The following is a 17997-nucleotide window of genomic DNA, read 5'->3' on the forward strand; positions in this document are numbered from 1 at the left end:
CAAAGCTCAACTTCATCACAATTATATAATAACACTGCACACTTTCAATTTTATCTGGAGAAATATACCTATCCCTTGAAATAACTCTGTAAACTTCCTGCTCACAGATTTCATTTCAAGCCTTGAAAATGCAGGAAATCAATGCCGAATATACTTGCCCGGAAAGGAAAAGAAAATTTCAGCGATGTCAGGATGTTTTATCACATAAAATACAGAATTGCAATTTGTATCTGAGCAGGCAACACACCTCCAAAAATAATACAATACTTATCACAAAATACATTCACAGATACTAGATTTGGCACAAACCACTCCATACAGCTATTGATGAAATCAGTATTGAAAGCCTTATTACAAAATCTATGGCCTTTTTCTACGCTCCAACAGACATTTCAGGATGCCACAACCTTGCAGCTCCACTCTCTCATTAATTTCCCCTAAATACACTTGGCAGAAGAATGAGAAACGTCACATTTTTCATTTAATTTCTAAAGAACATCGCATCCTTTAAGAATAGGTTCTTGAAATTTTAAAATGTAAAACATAAAAACCCTAAAGAGACAAACATCCAAAAACATAAAAACCCTAAACAGACAAACGTCCAAAAACTTTTCTTCAAAATCACGACAACTTTATATGCTACGTGTTCTTGTAAAATACCACACACACAAACTCACAGGCACACCCACCCACCCAAAACCCACACACACGCATATTTATGGCCTCGTAACACCTCACATATATATACATACCACCAACTACAACAGAGACACACGCATATATATGGCTTCATAAAACCTCACATATATATACATATCATCAATTACAACAGAGAAAAGCCAATTTCAGAAAGATGGCTTCAATTTTGATGCATTTACTCACACCTAATTCTATTTCAATTTAACTGGTGCAGAGATATTACAATACCCTGTAACAAAAACCTGACGGAAGATTGTAACAAATTGCTTAAACATCAAACCAAAGACTCAACATAATTTCATCACAAAGTGAAATTCGCATCCAACTCGCAAAGAATTAGAAAATCCTTGCACTTACCTTGGCCTTGTCCATTCCCCAGATGACCCCAAAAGACCACCGTCATCATCAACAGCCCCGGAGCCCACGTCCACATCCTTCTAGTGACACGCTCATGTCTTCTGGCCATTGCATCTTAAACTCTGCATATTCAGTGGGGTGGATGTGAAAGTACAATAAATTACATTCTTAGAGAAATACACTATGACTCAAATCCCATATCTAATATGCACTGTGCATTTCTGAATTATCCTGCCTACAAGGAGGTATATTTGAAAATCATGCTTCCCTTTAGGGTTGTCATATTGATGATTAATACGAAAGCTCATTCATTTTTAATCTTTAAGCATTCATCTGAATTACATTTTTAATATCATTTTCCAAAACAGGCCACTTAACCTATGAATGTTAAAAAGTACTCCGGATATACATATTGGAGTTCAGTCAAGCAAAAGCATGGTGTATGGACACTACTTAAGTATAACTTGATATTTAGGCAAATTGATGAATTTAACATACCATGTAATCTCTACATATATACAAAAGGACTTTTCAACACATTTATGTAAGTTTTGCATAAATACCCTTGAAAATATTCTCAAGTTTTAAGTGGTATTCTAATTATGTCAGTAATTTTAACTGAATAAAGAGATGCATCATGTGCAAAAACTAATCTTGTTTACTTAAAATTGAGAGTAAAATTAATTATAGAAGGTACAAAACACTTGTAATTTTGATTTCAGATATATGACCCACAGGAACCTTCATATATACAAATATTATACACATATATGCAATGTATATTTGAATGTTCATTTTGAAACTGTTTTTCATACTGATACATGAAAATACTTAAATGTCCACCAAAGCAAGGTTATTTATTCATACATTTGAATGATATACAGTAGCTCAAAAGAATAAACTTGAGTTGCATGTACTAATATGGATAAGTGTCCAAAATGAATAGTGAAGCAAAATTAGCAAATTTAATAATGATAAGTTCAAAACTACACCTTTCATATGTAAACATGTGCAATAGTTAAAACTATACATTTTATGTTGCATAAATATATAATACAGTATGATAACGCATAAGAATGATAAACACCTTCAAGACCAAAGTTAGGAAATTACAAGACTACAATTTAGATGGTTACTAGGTGGAATTTTAAATCAGAGGTTACTCCTAAATCCCAATTTTTCCACAGTTGACAAAATACGGAGTTAAGAAAAATAAACTTAATGATTTCCAGAATGAACGCTTTATTCAAAATGCTACGTAATTACAATTCTAATAAACTTGCAAGGGAATCCAGTCACCCAGAAATTTTTTATGCCTTTCTCCTACATCACGAAAGGGGAAGATTTAATTACCAACTTTGCATTACTTAACGTCAGACACATAGTATCAGAGCTAAAGAGAAATTTAAGAAACACCTAACTCAACCTCTCTATTTTAAATGACCAAATGAGTTGAGAAGGTTACAATGGCATTTCTAAGTTCATATGTAAAAACAGAATTTTGATGACAATGGCAGTTTAAGTACTAATAAACACTCCTTGAAAAGTTACTGTAATCCAGGTTATTTTACTGTGCTAAATGCCTTACATTCTTTACCCAATTCAGTTTCCACAGAAATCCTATGAACAAAGCACTTCCAAAATTTACCACTTCACAGCTAAGAAAACAAGGCTTAGAGAAATGCTACACGATCCCCTAGTCATGAGGTTAGTAGGTACCACTGTGGAGACTGAGGCAAAACAGGACGATTTCAAAGCCTATGCTCTGAACAAGTAAACACTAAGCAGGAATTTAGTTCTAGATCTCCCAGTTGTAGTCCAATAATCAGCCAAAAAATGGTGCTGAGAAGAGGGGAAAGAAAGATGTCTTGTATATGGAGCCTCATATATTTGATCCCAAATAAATCTTCAAATTGAAAATCATTAGAGCACAAGGCAATAGAATTATTAGTTTCTAAAATCATCAACCTTTCCCAAGTTGAACATACAAGTATATTTTATCATACATATACTATATGTGTGTATAACGTGTGTTTATCTAAGTATTCCTGTGGTTTATATATCTGGATTTGGAATTACAAGTGTTTTGTGGTTTATTATTTATTATTATACTTTGAGTTTTGGGGTACATGTGCACAACGTGCAGGATTCTTACATATGTATCCATGTGCCATGTTGGTGTGATGCACCCATTAACTCGTCATTTAGCATTAGGTGTATCTCTTAATGCTGTCCCTGCCCCCTCCCCCCACCCCACAACAGTCCCCAGAGTGTGATGTTCCCCTTCCTGTGTCCACGTGTTCTCATTGTCTCCCTCTGTTGCTCTGGCTGGAGTCAGTGGTGTGATCATAGCTCACTGCAGACTCCAAGTCCTAGGCTCAAGCGATACTTTTGCCTCAGCCTCTCAAGTAGCTCGGACTACAGGCACGCACCACCATCCCCGGCTAATTGTTTTACAGAGATGGGGTCCCACCGTGTTGCTTGACTGGTCTCAGCCTCCTTAAGTCAAGGGATCCTCCCACCTAGACTTCCGAAAGCACTGAGATTACAGGTGTCAGCCACCTTGCGTTTTTTGATTTCTTCAATTAATTTTACTTATACACTTGATTACACAAGATTAATTTTGTGTACATAATGAATCTCTTTTGAGGTTTAAGTTACTGATTAATTAGAGTACCACTTAACAAGCGTGTCATCCCAGCACTTTGGGAGGCTGAGGTGGGCGGCTCACCTGAGGTCAGGCATGAGCCACCGTGCCCGGCTTACACACATTCTTTTCACTCCTGCTTTCAGATCTCTATTCCCTTCTAATTCCAGTGGAACCACTTTCACTTAGTATCAAAATATCCAGATCCACTCATCAAAGTGTAAATAATCCTTCAGCAAATTACCTTTGCAAATCTACTTTTATGTAATATTTCCTTAACTTCTTCTTACCTACATCCAGTAGTCATTTTACAAGGCAGAATATTTTCTATTTTATATAGAACTGAGGCAGTATTTGAAAAAAATCTCAAAACACTCTTCAGGAAGGACTGGCATCTAAAACACCAGTTCCAATATATATTTTAGTAACATTTTAAAGGACAGATGCTTTTCAAAATGTTATTATAATTTAAAAAAAATGTAACCTTCCTCTCTGAGTTCATGTTTATGGAAAACTAATATTTCATAAATGCCAAGTTACTATGATGTATTGTCTAAATGCTGCCCCTGACATTCTATAAATGTAAAAATCATAACCTTCTAACTAACTTTGGTATTAGTCAACAACTGTGCTGATGAAAAGCAAAATCAATTCATTTAAAAAACATTTTCCATGAAAAAAAAAACAAGTAACTTGTAAGTAGTAGCGTAGATGAACCAAAAAATAAAGTAACATTAACCAGAAAGACATGCCATGGATTTCTCTAATCTTTTTTTGGAACACACTTTTCATGCATATGAAAATAAAAATTAAATATAAAATGCCTACTTTATGTATGTACTTTTACTTGTGTCTATTGTTCTTTAAAGGTTAAAATAACTCCTAAAGCCTGCATAGCTGAGCCCATTGTGCTCTTCTGCCCATAAAATAGATTGGATGTGCAGTGAAAGAGGTATAACTTAGGCTTTCAGATTAGTTATGACGATGGAAACACAATTCTATTCAATAGTGTTCATGTTGGTCTTTGAAATGTTTAAGGTCACAAGGCAAAAGAGAACAGACTTTAAGAATGTTCGTGTATTACTTCTCGTCTTACCCAATAGCTAGATTAGTTCAATAAGGCCAGTGTTTTGGAGTAAACAGCATTGTGAAATGTGTCGCGGAGTCCGGAGGCTCCACCACCTACCTCCAGGTAGTTGTTCTGTCCGGTGGAGCCTAGACTAATACCTTAGGAGATGCATTACATCTACAGGTACCAACTAGGAAGGGTAGTCTTGAATTAAATGGCTTTAGACACGTTATAAGAGCAAATCGAAGCTTCCAGGTATTAGAACTACTTCAATCACAGAGCGTCTCTGGGTTCTATCTGTGGCCAGCATCATGTCTCTGTCTGCCCTCCCCGAATGCTTTCTCTCATCATGTGGATCTTCTAGATGGTTTTATTCTTCCCCAGCCAGCCAACTTGATCAACAAGCCTAGGTATATTAGGTATGTATAAAGTTGGTTCTTAAATAAAGTCCATTACTGTATCTAGGTAAGTAATGTCTTCAGACTTACAATTTCATTGATATCTATAAAGAGTGACTCTAGTTAGCTTCTAGTGTCAGTTTTCCTAGCAGCTTCTTTAAAAAAAAAAATCCTCTCTGTAACAAAGCTTCCTTGCAAGTATTGCTGTTGGCAATAGTCCTCTTTACTGAAATGCTTATCCGGTGAAACTTGCGCTGTGCCAGTGAGCCTGCAGGTTGATGGTCCTTTTGTTCAACTTCTCCATTATAAAGCAACCTCTCTGATCACCCTTTTAAAACTAAAGACCAAAGAGTCAAATGAGATCAGGAAGTGACCAGAGCTCACAGGTCATCAACTCCTCTTCTTAGCATATTATAGCACACAGTCTAAGCCCGAAAAACACAGCAGAACCCATTACAGCTCTCGAGTTCCAGTTATTAACATTGATTTTTTTCAATGGAAAATTTTCATTAGAAGCTATCACAGGACTCACATTCAGTAATAACTTAGATTAGGATACATACTGGAGCCTTTGTCCTTAGAGTAGGTACCACTGAGTCACTATTAAAAGGAGTCTTTTTGACCTTAGTAAATTCTCACAGGGCTTATCTCAGTCTAAACTGTAACTGGCCTTTACTAGTGATGTCATGTGTAATTCAAATTAATATTGTAATGTATATAAATTGTATATATAGTATAATACATGCATGTATTTACATTTATTTTATTTTATTTTTTAATAAGATGAAACTTAGAGGTTAAAATATGACTCTAGGCCATTGTGCTTTAGAATGAAGAGCACAGACATGGGTTGCAAATGTAAATTTTGGCCCAATTTAATTTCTGTGACAAATTCATTAATGTCTTCAAGGTTCAGGCTGTATGTGTGAGACAAATGAAAACAGCTCTAAGATTCCTGAAAACCCTAAAGTATTAAAATTCCACTCTGCCATTAGTTCAGATAAATCATTTGCCAATTTGCCCCACAAGAACCAGGCATCTTTAAATGGTAACATAACATGCACTTCTCTCTCCCAAAGTGTAGTGCATAAACGTTCTGCTTCTGAATAACACAGGATGCCTGCTAAAATGTGCTGTCAGGGGTATTAGTAAGGAAATGTTGTATCAAAACTTCTGCAGATGTGGCCCTGAAATACACATTGTAATAAATCCTCCAGGCCTCTCAAGTTAGGAATAACTGGTTTATAAAATTGTACTTACTTAAAAATTATAGATAAACAGATTTTACCAAAACCCAGTTTTTCTGATCTGAATGAAATAAGGCTCTATATTCAGACTGACTTTTCAGTGAAAAACAACTTAAAATAGTGACAAATCATGTATAAGTTTAAATGAATATAACTAGGAGACCTGAAAACTCAGGTTTAGCAATCATCTTCCAACAGTTTGAGAGCCCACAGGAGCCACAGAGCCCTCATGTCTCCCCAGAGAAGCGGGGTGATTCTTCCCCCTAAACACCATGCAATTCTTCTTCTTTTTTTTTTTTTTGAGACGGAGTCTCGCTCTGTCACCCAGGCTGGAGTGCAGTGGTGCAATCTCGGCTCACTGCAAGCTCCGCCTCCTGTGTTCACGCCGTTCTCCTGCCTCAGCCTCTCGAAGTAGCTGGGACTACAGGCGCCCGACACCACGACTGGCTAAATTTTTTTGTATTTTTAGTGGAGACGGGGTTTCACCGTGGTCTCGATCTTCTGCCCTCGTGATCCGCCCGCCTCGGCCTCCCAAAGTGCTGGGATTACAAGCGAGAGCCACCGCGCCCGGCCAACACCATGCAATTCTTGAAGTGAGTGAAAGCATTCCTGCTCACACTGATACCCTCTCAAGTGAACTCAAAGTTAAGCCATCTCCAGCCAGACCAGATACCCTGGCCCATATCTCATTCATTAATATATGTTGAGAAGCATTTGTTTCTTGGAAACTACATGAAGTGAATAGGCTGTGGACTCCACTGGACCTAGTGGTCTATATTTAACCAATTCCCTTCACACATATGTATCAGATGCTCTCTTAGTTACGGAGCTGCAGTGGTGAATAAGAAAGCCACAGTCCTGTACTCCTAGGGTTTCAATTCTGAAGACGAAGACAGGCACAGAAATCCAACTGAGCAAAGTGAAGAGATTATTACAAAATGTGTTCACATGCAAAGTGAAGCAAGGGACTGAATATCCAACAAGGGTGTTGGGGCGAACATTAGATATAATCTTAATTCACATTATATAAGATTCATACATATAATTTTTATATATAGATATATTAATTTGGGCCGGGCGTGGTGGCTTATGCCTGTAATGCCAGCATTTGGGGAGGCCAAGGCGGATGGATCACTTGAGTCCAGGAGTTTGAGACCAGTCTGATCAACATGGCAAAACCCCATCTCTACTAAAAATAAAAAAGTTAGCCGGGTGTAGTGGTGTGCGCTTGTAGTCCCAGCTACTCAGGAGGCTGAGAAAGGAAAACTGCTTGAACCCAGGAGGCAGAGGTTTCCGTGAGCCAAGATTGTGGCACTGCACTCCAGCCTGGGTGACACAGCAAGACCCTGTCTCAAAAGAAAAAGAAAAAAAGAAATATTAATTTGGATTATACAGACTCTAACCACTTCTTTCAAGTGAGAATATTTAAGGTAAGACCTGAGAATAAAAAGAGTTAGCTTTTCATACAATACAGAAAGATTCGTCTTATAGGAAAAACCCCCAGTGTTCAAGGACCCTAATATATGAGCAAGATCTTGGCATGTAGAAGAAACCTGTGAATTGGATGAAATGAAAAACTGAAAAGTAGGAATCTGGATGAAGTACAGAAGGGAGAAAGAGTAATGTGAGACGTGGCTGAAAGAGAAGGATATGTGAAACAGTACAGGTCTTCATTAGTAATGATGAGGAACATAAATCTTAGTCCAAGTACACCAGAAAAGTGGGAGAGTTGGAAACTGAAAGACATGTTAAGAGATCACTTTGGTTTCTCGTAGCTAACAGGGTGTCGGAGATAAGAATTAAAGTAAGTTGACTAAGGATGACCTAAGAAAATAAGCGTAGGTAAGAAAATATGTGGCTCTGGCTAGGCTGGGGACATTGGAAATCAAAATAGGTGGAGGAAATTACAGATGTATTTGGAACCAAAATATTCTTTAAATGAATGTTGAATTGGATATTGTCAGAATATTGAGGAAGGGCCAAAAATGACTTATAAGCATCTAGCATGGCTGGCAGTGCCACTTACTATCATGTGGGAAACCAGGACATGTTACCTCTGAATTATTCGAGTGCTATTGTCACGTAAATCATCAACTCCCAGAATAAAGGTCTGGACCAAACTCTAAGACTGGAAATTATGAGCTGTTTAGTAGTGTTTAGAGCTTAGAGAGAGTATGTGTGTGGAGAGAAAAGAAGAGCAATTAGGACAGAACCCTTAGAAACATCAACATTTAAAATTTGGGAAGAGAAAGAGAAACAAATAAATTGTGGGAAAATGAAGCTCAGGGTAGTTGCAAGGGAATGCTAAAAATGAACTATGGCATTTGAGGAGGAAAACGTGGAAACTGAAAGCAAGAGAGTACGGATGGATCGTGAGGGAGCAGCAGCATCTGTGTCCTAAGGAGAGTCTCAGTGAAAATGAAGGGTTGTAGGAATGAGGACATCTGGGCCAACGAGCTGGCAAGGAGTGATGTCCAGGAGGCAGAATATTTGCATCTAGATCCTGGTGGTACATACCCTTATAGAAAATGTTTCAGATTTGATGACAATAAAGTGGAGGAAAGAAAAAAAGTAATGGAAATAAAGATGTCAAAAAACGGGGAACCGAGGTTTGTACTGGTCCTTTCACGTGAAAGCTGAGCCACTAAAATGATGGCTGAACTTGCCTGAAGATGATATTGAGCAAAAGATCTAAAGCCTTAAATAAATGGCAAGAGGCCAGGTGCAGTGGATCATGCCTGTAATCCCAGCACTTTGTGGGGCTGAGGCAGGCATATCACCTGAGGTCAGGAGTTCGAGACCAGCCTGGCCAACATGGCGAAACCCCGTCTCTACCAAAAATACAAAAATTAGCTGGGTGTGGTGGTATGCACCTGTAATCCCAGTTACTCAGGAACCTGAGGCAGGAGAATCACTTGAAACCGGGAGGAGGAGTTTGCAGTGAGCCGAGATCACACCATTACACTCCAGCATGGGTGACAGAGCAAGACTCCATCTCAAAAAAAAAAAAAATAAGACCAGAGTGCCCAGGAGGGAGGTCTGTTGATGATGGTAATACCAAAGGGGCATGGCTGATATTTCCAAGGGGTTTGAGTTTCAAAGGAACAGTCTAATTTGCAAGGAGCGGAGAAATTAACAGTCTAGAAGTTGTAACGGGAACCAAGAACAACCACCTCGGCTTCCAGCCATAGGTATGTGGAGGGTGAGAAAAAGACCTGTCTCAATTTATGAAAGCTAGAGGAAAAACTGCACTTTAGTATCAACCAACTTTTGTTTTAAGATAATTACAAACCAATATGGAACTTAGCAAGAGTCAATTTTGACAGTTTCCTGCAGCTTAGTAAATTCTGCACAAAATTAAGATTTAACACAAAAGTAGAGAAAAATTTTAATGGCATAGCACATTTCTTCACAATTCCTTAAACCAAATAATTCCCTGTTCTTCTAACTCTCACCTTACACTATCAACTAGGCTTCTTATTCAATGAAAGGTTTAAGTCTACTAAGACACACACACACACACACACACACACACGTCTTATCCAGCTGCAGATCTCATTTTTGAAGGTACATTGAAAGTACATAGATCATTCTATAATCATCAACTATGAAGATTGTGAGCAACTGGAACAAGTATTCTTGGAAAAGAAGTTTCCTGTGTATAAGAAAAAAAAGAGTCCAACTCTGGGAACTGACTTGGCTGAGTCATCATTATATGCCACTGGCAAGAAATCAAGAAGTAACTCAGGACTGATAAACTTTGTTAAAGGAAATGGAAACAGCCTATCTGTGAGGCTTAATTCTTGATAATCTGGCCAAGATATAGCATCTGGATAAGAGTTCACTGACTCAACTAAATTTTGTGAAGGTGAAGTACTTGTTAAAATGAAAGATCTATTTAGAGAGAAATAAGTAGACATAATGTCTGCACTATGGATAGGTGTATACCTGTTTTTTGCAAAAACAGTTTGTATCTTTGAAATGCTGGTTTGCCCTGGACAGAGCTAACTTAAATAGAGACCAGGCGCGGTGGTTCATGCCTGTAATCCCAGCACTTTGGGAGGCCGAGGAGGGTGGATCATGAGGTCAGGAGATCGAGACCATCCTGGCTAACACGGTGAAACCCCGTCTGTAGTAAAAATGCAAAAAATTAGCCGGGCATGGTGGCGGGCACCTGTAGTCCCACCTACTCTGGAGGCTGAGGCAGGAGAATGGTGTGAACCCGGGAGGCGGAGCTTGCAGTGAGCCGAGATCGTGCCACTGCACTCCAGCTGGGTGACAGAGCGAAACTCCGTCCCCAAAATATATATATATAATTTTTATATATATATATGTATATATACCCAAAGGATTATAAGTCATGCTGCTATAAAGACACATGCACACGTATGTTTATTGTGGCACTATTCACAATAGCAAAGACTTGGAACCAACCCAAACGTCCAACGATGATAGACTGGATTAAGAAAATGTGGCTGGATACATATGTAACAAACCTGCACATTGTGCATATGTACCCTAAAACCTAAAGTATAATAAAAAAAAGAAAAAAAAAAGAAAATGTGGCACATATACACCATGGAATACTATGCAGCCATAAAAAAGGATGAGTTCATGTCCTTTGTAGACACATGGATGAAGCTGGAAACCATAATTCTCAGCAAACTATCACAAGGACAAAAAAAACCAAACGCTGCATGTTCTCACTCATAGGTGTGAATTGAACAATGAGAACACATGGACCCAGGAAGGGGAACATCACACTCCGGGGCCTGTCATGGGGTGGGGTGAGGGGGAGGGACAGCATTTGGAGATATACCTAATGTAAATGATGAGTTACTGGGTGCAGCACACCAACATGGCACATGTATACATATGTAACAAACGTGCACGTTGTGCACATGTGTCCTAGAACTTAAAGTATATATATATATAAAGAGAAAACCATTAAAGAAAGGCTATAATACACAGGAACACACAGACATACATACACCTGTGTGTCTATATCTTCAGTTATCACACTTTTTCTATACAGACTCCACACAAGACAAACATGTTACATTTTATGAGAAACTATAAGTGGAAAGAGGAGAATTTGTGAAATCAATATAGAATGTTCCTTGTTTAGCATAATTCTAACTGTTTCTCATTAGAGGTCTGAGTATCAATCTGTATTATATGTGGCCATGCTGGCATTTGGGAAATTCCACAAGAAACTTTTTAAATATGAATTTGGAAAAGGGAAAAGGATTTTTAAAGTGTCTTTTTTTGTTCTGCATTCTATGTGGAACATCTATTTTGTGCTAACTGCTCGTGTTAGCTTGTGATTGCCTGTGACTATGTGGAAGATATACTTTACGTGACTATGTGAGCAATAGTCTTAAAGTTAAGAAATCTAAAATTTGGTTGGTTTAGTTGCTAATTAGGTAAATTACCTTGTAATGGTTACTTAACCTCTCAAAGATTAATTATCTTCAGTGGTACATTGAAGGTTCCATTCATATTGATTTTAGTAGACTTATCCTACTAAAAAGTAAATTTAACAGAAATTATTCTAGACCTCATTATTTCAGGAGACCCCACCCCAGCTTTTATTCCTAACTTCAAGAAATGCAGAGAAATTTAAAAATTCGATGTTCTCCCAATTCAACAGAATATAACTGAACTAAATCGATTTATGTATAATTCATTATTTCAACCTTTAACACTATATCCGAGCGGTTTGTTTTCACCATAAAGTTATAGCTGTTTAGGCCAATAATTAAAGAGGACCTTGATAGAGAATGACAAGAGAGGATGATCACCCTATTGTCTATCTTCCAGCTGTTTTCAATGCCCTGAAGTTTTATTCACACCCAAATATTAGAATCTTATCTGAGAGAGCGTACTCAAATGATGAATCATGCTAATTTCTCAAGAAAAGTGTTACAGAATAATAAATGCCTTTCTGGTCAAAGCACTGATGCTCTGGAAATAATCTTTATCCAAATGAGGTACAGGAATTGTTAGGACTATTAAAAGTTTGTATATGATATCTGCCAGGTTCGACTGAGCTTCACTTAAAATCTACCATATTAGGGCCAAGTGTAATGACTCAAATTAGTGAACTTAAAAATTGTTTTAAAATGTTTCCTGGAGACATTTCAAATATTGCTCTCTGATTTATCACTGTTACTTTTGCTGAATTCAATTTGATGCCAAGATTTATTCAGATTAATCAAATGCCAGAAACTCTGATACCTAATGTTCCTTAACACCTTAAGAACTTTTAAACAGATCAAATGTTGAAGATACGCTTTTAGTGAAACTGTACCTAAGCACATGAATTCTATTGAATATAGCTTTTTAGAAGACTAACAAAGAAAGAAGACTTAGGAAATTCGGAAACATTTTTTAAACCTTCTAGAGGGAATTAAACTACTGAAAAATAATTTCAATTGGTGAATCTAATGGCATTAATCAGAAGATAAGAAAAAAGTAACCATAAAACTTTATGGGGGTAATATTTGCTATGAGGATCAGGAAAAACAACTAATGGATATCAGGCTTAATATCTGGGTGATGAAATAAACTGTACAACCAATCCCATGGCATAAGCTTACCTCTGTAACAAACCTACACTTGTACCCCTGAACTTAAAAGTTAAAATTTAAATAAATAACGTTGTGCTATTAATTTCAACCAGAGCCTTTCCAAGGTGCAGGGAACTTTTGAGAATTTTATTTCTTGCAAAAGGAAACTTGATTCCTTGCTTAGGGCCTTCCTAGGAAAACCTCTATTCTTTGGAGAAGCATCATACTCCTACAAGATTTAAGGACCATCATATTTGTCAGACTTTTTTTCTGTTTTACTGTGAGCAGTTTACAGAACATAAAGAAAAATCAAATCCGAAGGTGCACTACACGTGTTTTGTCAAAAGGAACATTTTTGTGTACTTTTAAGAAAATACGACAAATTGAGTTTTCTGACCTATTACCAAGTTAGACATCTTGAGTGAATTGAATCTGTTGTAATCCGGTTTGGTTTTCATCCCATGGCTCCGGAAAACTGACATTTATCTCCAATTTTTCAAATCTGCTTCTTTCCAGTACCTCATCTATACGACTATTATAGTACTTTTCATCTGCTTTTACCACTACACTATGGCTGCATTACTTTTAACACAGTGTCCCACATGTTACCCATTTCTACCTTATATAAAGAGTAGAAATTGAATTGTAATTGAGTATGCAGTTGCCTCATATTCAGGTCTTCAACTGAAATAACTCCAGCTATCTCAAAACTTCAACCCTCTCTGGAAGTATTGGACCAAATTATCCCAGATTATAGCACTCTCAGGCTAAAATTACTAATGCTTCTATAGTTTCAGAGACTGTATCAGGTTATTCAACACAACATTCCATGCACCATTCCAGCCTCATATAATCAGAGGACACTTAGACGACTTTAATAGCCTTCAAAAGACACCCTCCTCTTTTACTTATATATATATTTATTTATCTATTTATTTAATGGAGACAGGGTCTTACTCTGTCACCCAGACTGGAGCGCAGTGGCATAATCACGGTCCACCGCAGCCTGCACCTGCCGGGCTCCGATCCTTCCACCGCAGCCTCCTGAGTGGCTGGGACCACAGGCGCCGCCACCACGTCTGCCTGGTTTTTGTATTTTTGTGGAGATGGGGTTTCACATGTTGCCCAGGTTGATCTGAGACTCCTGGGCTCAAGAGATCCACCTGCCCCGGCCTCCCAAAGTGCTGGGATTACATGAACGAGCCATTGTGCCCAGCCGGTCCCGCCCGGTTTTTAACCTTCGTACTGTTTATATAATCATCCTTCACAAAATAGAACACTTCATTACTCGATGGTTCTCATTATTCTAATATGAAGAACTATATTAAGAAAATAAATTCCTGGCCGGGCGCGGTGGCTCACACTTGTAATCCCAGCACTTTGGGAGGCCGAGGCGGGCGGATCACAAGGTCAGGAGATCGAGACCACGGTGAAACCCCGTCTCTACTAAAAATACAGAAAATTAGCCGGCGTGGTGGCGGCGCCTGTAGTCCCAGCTACTCGGGAGGCTGAGGCAGGAGAATGACGGGAACCCGGGAGGCAGAGCATGCAGTGAGCCGAGATCGCGCCACTGCACTCCAGCCTGGGCGACAGAGCCAGACTCCAGCTCAGACAAAAAAATAAATCAATAAATTTCCAATATTTCCTAGCATATCCAATTTAATTCTATACATCACATAAAAATAAAAGCCGTCTTACTGTGTTAGTTTCTTACTGCTGTTACAGTAAATTAACATAAACTCAGAGGCTTAAAACAACACATTTTTTTTCTTTATACTTCTGGGGGTCAGAAGTCCAAAATGGGTCTTAGTGTGCTAAAATCAAGGTATCATCAAGTGTATATTTTGTCTAGAGATTCCAGGAGAGAATTCACCAGGTTTGAGGGGTCACATGTATCCCTGAGCTCTTGGCCTCTGCACATCTTGGACACAGCACATCACTTCAGCCTCGGCTCCAGTTTCCCCAAGCTCTTCTGCTCACTCTGGTCTCTCCGCCTTCCTGTCTGAAGGTTCTTTGTGACTACAGTGGGCCCACCTAGATAATTCAGGATAATCGCTCCAGTTTAAGGTGAGGTGATTAGCAATCTTAATTCCACCTCTAACCATAATGCTTCCATGCTGCCTAACAACACATTCAAAAGGTCATCCTGCTAAGGGTCATTATTCTACCTACACACTAAGTGACTGAGAAAAAGTAAAGTTATCTATCATGCCTTACCTATGGCGAGGAAATAATAACTTATAATGATTTATCTACGAAAACCTGTTTTTAAAAGCTTTGGTCCTAGTCTATTGATTAAAGTTTTGGTATATTCCAGATAAATTTCATGTCCTTGATGCTAACACATTGTGCACAGTAGATGGCCTTTTTAAAATAGTACTGCATAAAGGAATATTTAAGGTTGTCTGGACAATAGAAAAGGAACTTTAGTTGCTATGCCACAAAAGGCCGGATTTCTGCACATTACACCTCCTACCAGTGCACACATGTGCCAAACTCCTTCCTGAAAGCCTGGTTTATGTTTCCTATGTGCTTAGCAATAGTTTTACTCTCACGACTGTTTATATTAAGTCCTATTTTTTAAAGCATATCCTCATTTGTTTGTTTTCCTGAGCCTCTGAACTGGATTTCATCTGGTATGTATTGCACAGGTTTGCACACTTGATTGTACGCTACCTTAAAGCATCCTCTTGTGTTCTGGACACGGTTATTTTTCTCCATGGTAAGGTGATAAGTTACTTCTCTGAGGACTTGCCACCTTAGAATGCAGTGGTGACATCACCTGCTCAGGCTCTGTCTGCAATGTGGAATTTAGTATTTTCCAACTTCTGGTCTAACTTGAACTTCATAATTAAGCAGAGCCGCCTTTTGAGGGAACAGTAGGGTGTCTGCCCCTAAACGTCTGTGTAAATGCAGAGACACATTTGGGAACATAACTGACTTTTATGTACAGAAGCCAGATGCATTTCATGCCCATGCATGCTTAGGGAAGCAAGTTCATCTCATCTATCACAATAAGCATCTGTGCCACTGAATTCCACTGCAGGATACTTTTCACACTTAGACAACAAAACATTTAAGGAAATAAAAGCTCTTTCCAATAAAAATGTGCATCAAATACTGTGTGTATGTTTAAAAAAAAACCTTCCTCTATAAGATAAGGCCACAGGAACTACTAAAAAAGCATTCTTGAAATACATTTTCTGATAGGAATCTAGGCCCTTGCCTTATATAAGATTTAAGGAAAGTGATGTGTGTGTCTTTATACTTGAAAGGCTGTTTTCAACAGCAAAGGGTATGCTTTGAGGTATCAATATAGTTTTGAGAATGCAAAAGTTTAAAAGAAATGGAATGCATATTCTCCAGGTATGAACATGCAATTGTCATTATTTTCCTACCATCTACTAGATTAGAAACAGAAGAAAAATTATGGAAATGTCTGTTTTCCCTCAATAGGAGTACCTATTTATTAAAGTTAATTAATTACTATTCTTTAAACATTTTCAAAATAGACTCATAAGTGACAACTTTCAGAGAAAACAAGGGTTTTTGGATGTAAATATTTACTTATAACATGGATAAAATAATTTTGTTAAATATTAACTCCATATTCATAATGTTCTCTATTGTTTTTGCATTTTGTTTAACAATAGAGAATCTAAGACATTTAGTGTTCATGAGTTTCATACAGTTTCCTGTCAATGTACTTTGTCTTTTTTTTATTGGACTACTAATCATTTATTTATGATTTGTTGGAACTACTCATATTTTAAATATGTCAAGTGAATTGCAAGCACTTGTTGCTGATTTGATATTTGCTTTTTACACATATTCATTGTATCCTCTGAAAAAGAAAAGTTTTATATTTTAACAAATTCCAATCCATAATTTTTTTTTTAAATTTTCTGTTATTGGTTAGGGCTATGTTTGGATATTTAATTTTAACCGTAATGTTGCAAGTGATATTTGTCTATGGTATTTTTTCTTTATATTTTGAAAAAGTGTATTTGACATCCACTATGGAATTAATATTTATTAATGACATATTATACCTTTGTGCAACTATAAAATACATATAGCCAATTATCTGAACACCATTTTATGAACTGTTTATCACTTATCCACTGATTTGAAACACTATCTTTATCATATATTGGATTTTAGGTTTATCGAGATTATGTAACATGAAATTATTTAATTATGAAATTATGTGAATTCAAGCATGACAGTCAGCTCTTCTTCCCCACCACTACCCTGTAAAAGGATGGATGGAATAATTGCTTCCCTATGGCTTAAGTGTATGAGAGGTATACAACATGGTCTTGATGAAGTGGGAACTACACAGAAACTGTTTTTGGTCCTGAAATGTACTCCAGCTTTACCAATTTGTTCTACACATATACCATTGAGGGTAGAAGCTGAATTTTGCTAATGATTATATTTACACTACTTAACATTGTGCCAGATACTGAGTAGATGCTTAGAAACATGTTTAATGACTTGTTTTATTGCTAGAGACCTAATTATCTGCTGTAGTGGTGCTATCTCATTCAGAATCATTTTGACCAGCCTTTCTCCATCATGAATAAAACACTTATTTACACACTTGTGTACATGCACATGTGCATAGAAACACACACACCCTTTGCAGAGACAAACTGCATCGAAAGCATGTACAAACATTATAGTATTTTTGTTGATTCTGACCTGATTCTGATTCTATTGTATACATTTTCATTCTGATCACAATAACAATAAAAATAGAAAACTATAAGTTGTGAAGCTGGAAGATGCAGAACATGAAAGATCGAATTACCAATTTTTTTTTCTATTTTCTTTAGTTGGCTGCTGATAAAATCAGAAAAGTAATGGACACAAAAATGAAAGTATGCAATGTGTGTGCGTGTGTGTGTGTGTGTATCACATGCACTCGTTTCCATGATGTACATATGGAATTTCATAACCAGCCAAACTAAGCTTCATAAGTGAATGAGAAATAAAATCCTTT

The sequence above is a fragment of the Symphalangus syndactylus genome, chromosome 6 (assembly GCF_028878055.3).
Source record: "Symphalangus syndactylus isolate Jambi chromosome 6, NHGRI_mSymSyn1-v2.1_pri, whole genome shotgun sequence".
Taxonomy (NCBI): Eukaryota; Metazoa; Chordata; class Mammalia; order Primates; family Hylobatidae; genus Symphalangus; species Symphalangus syndactylus.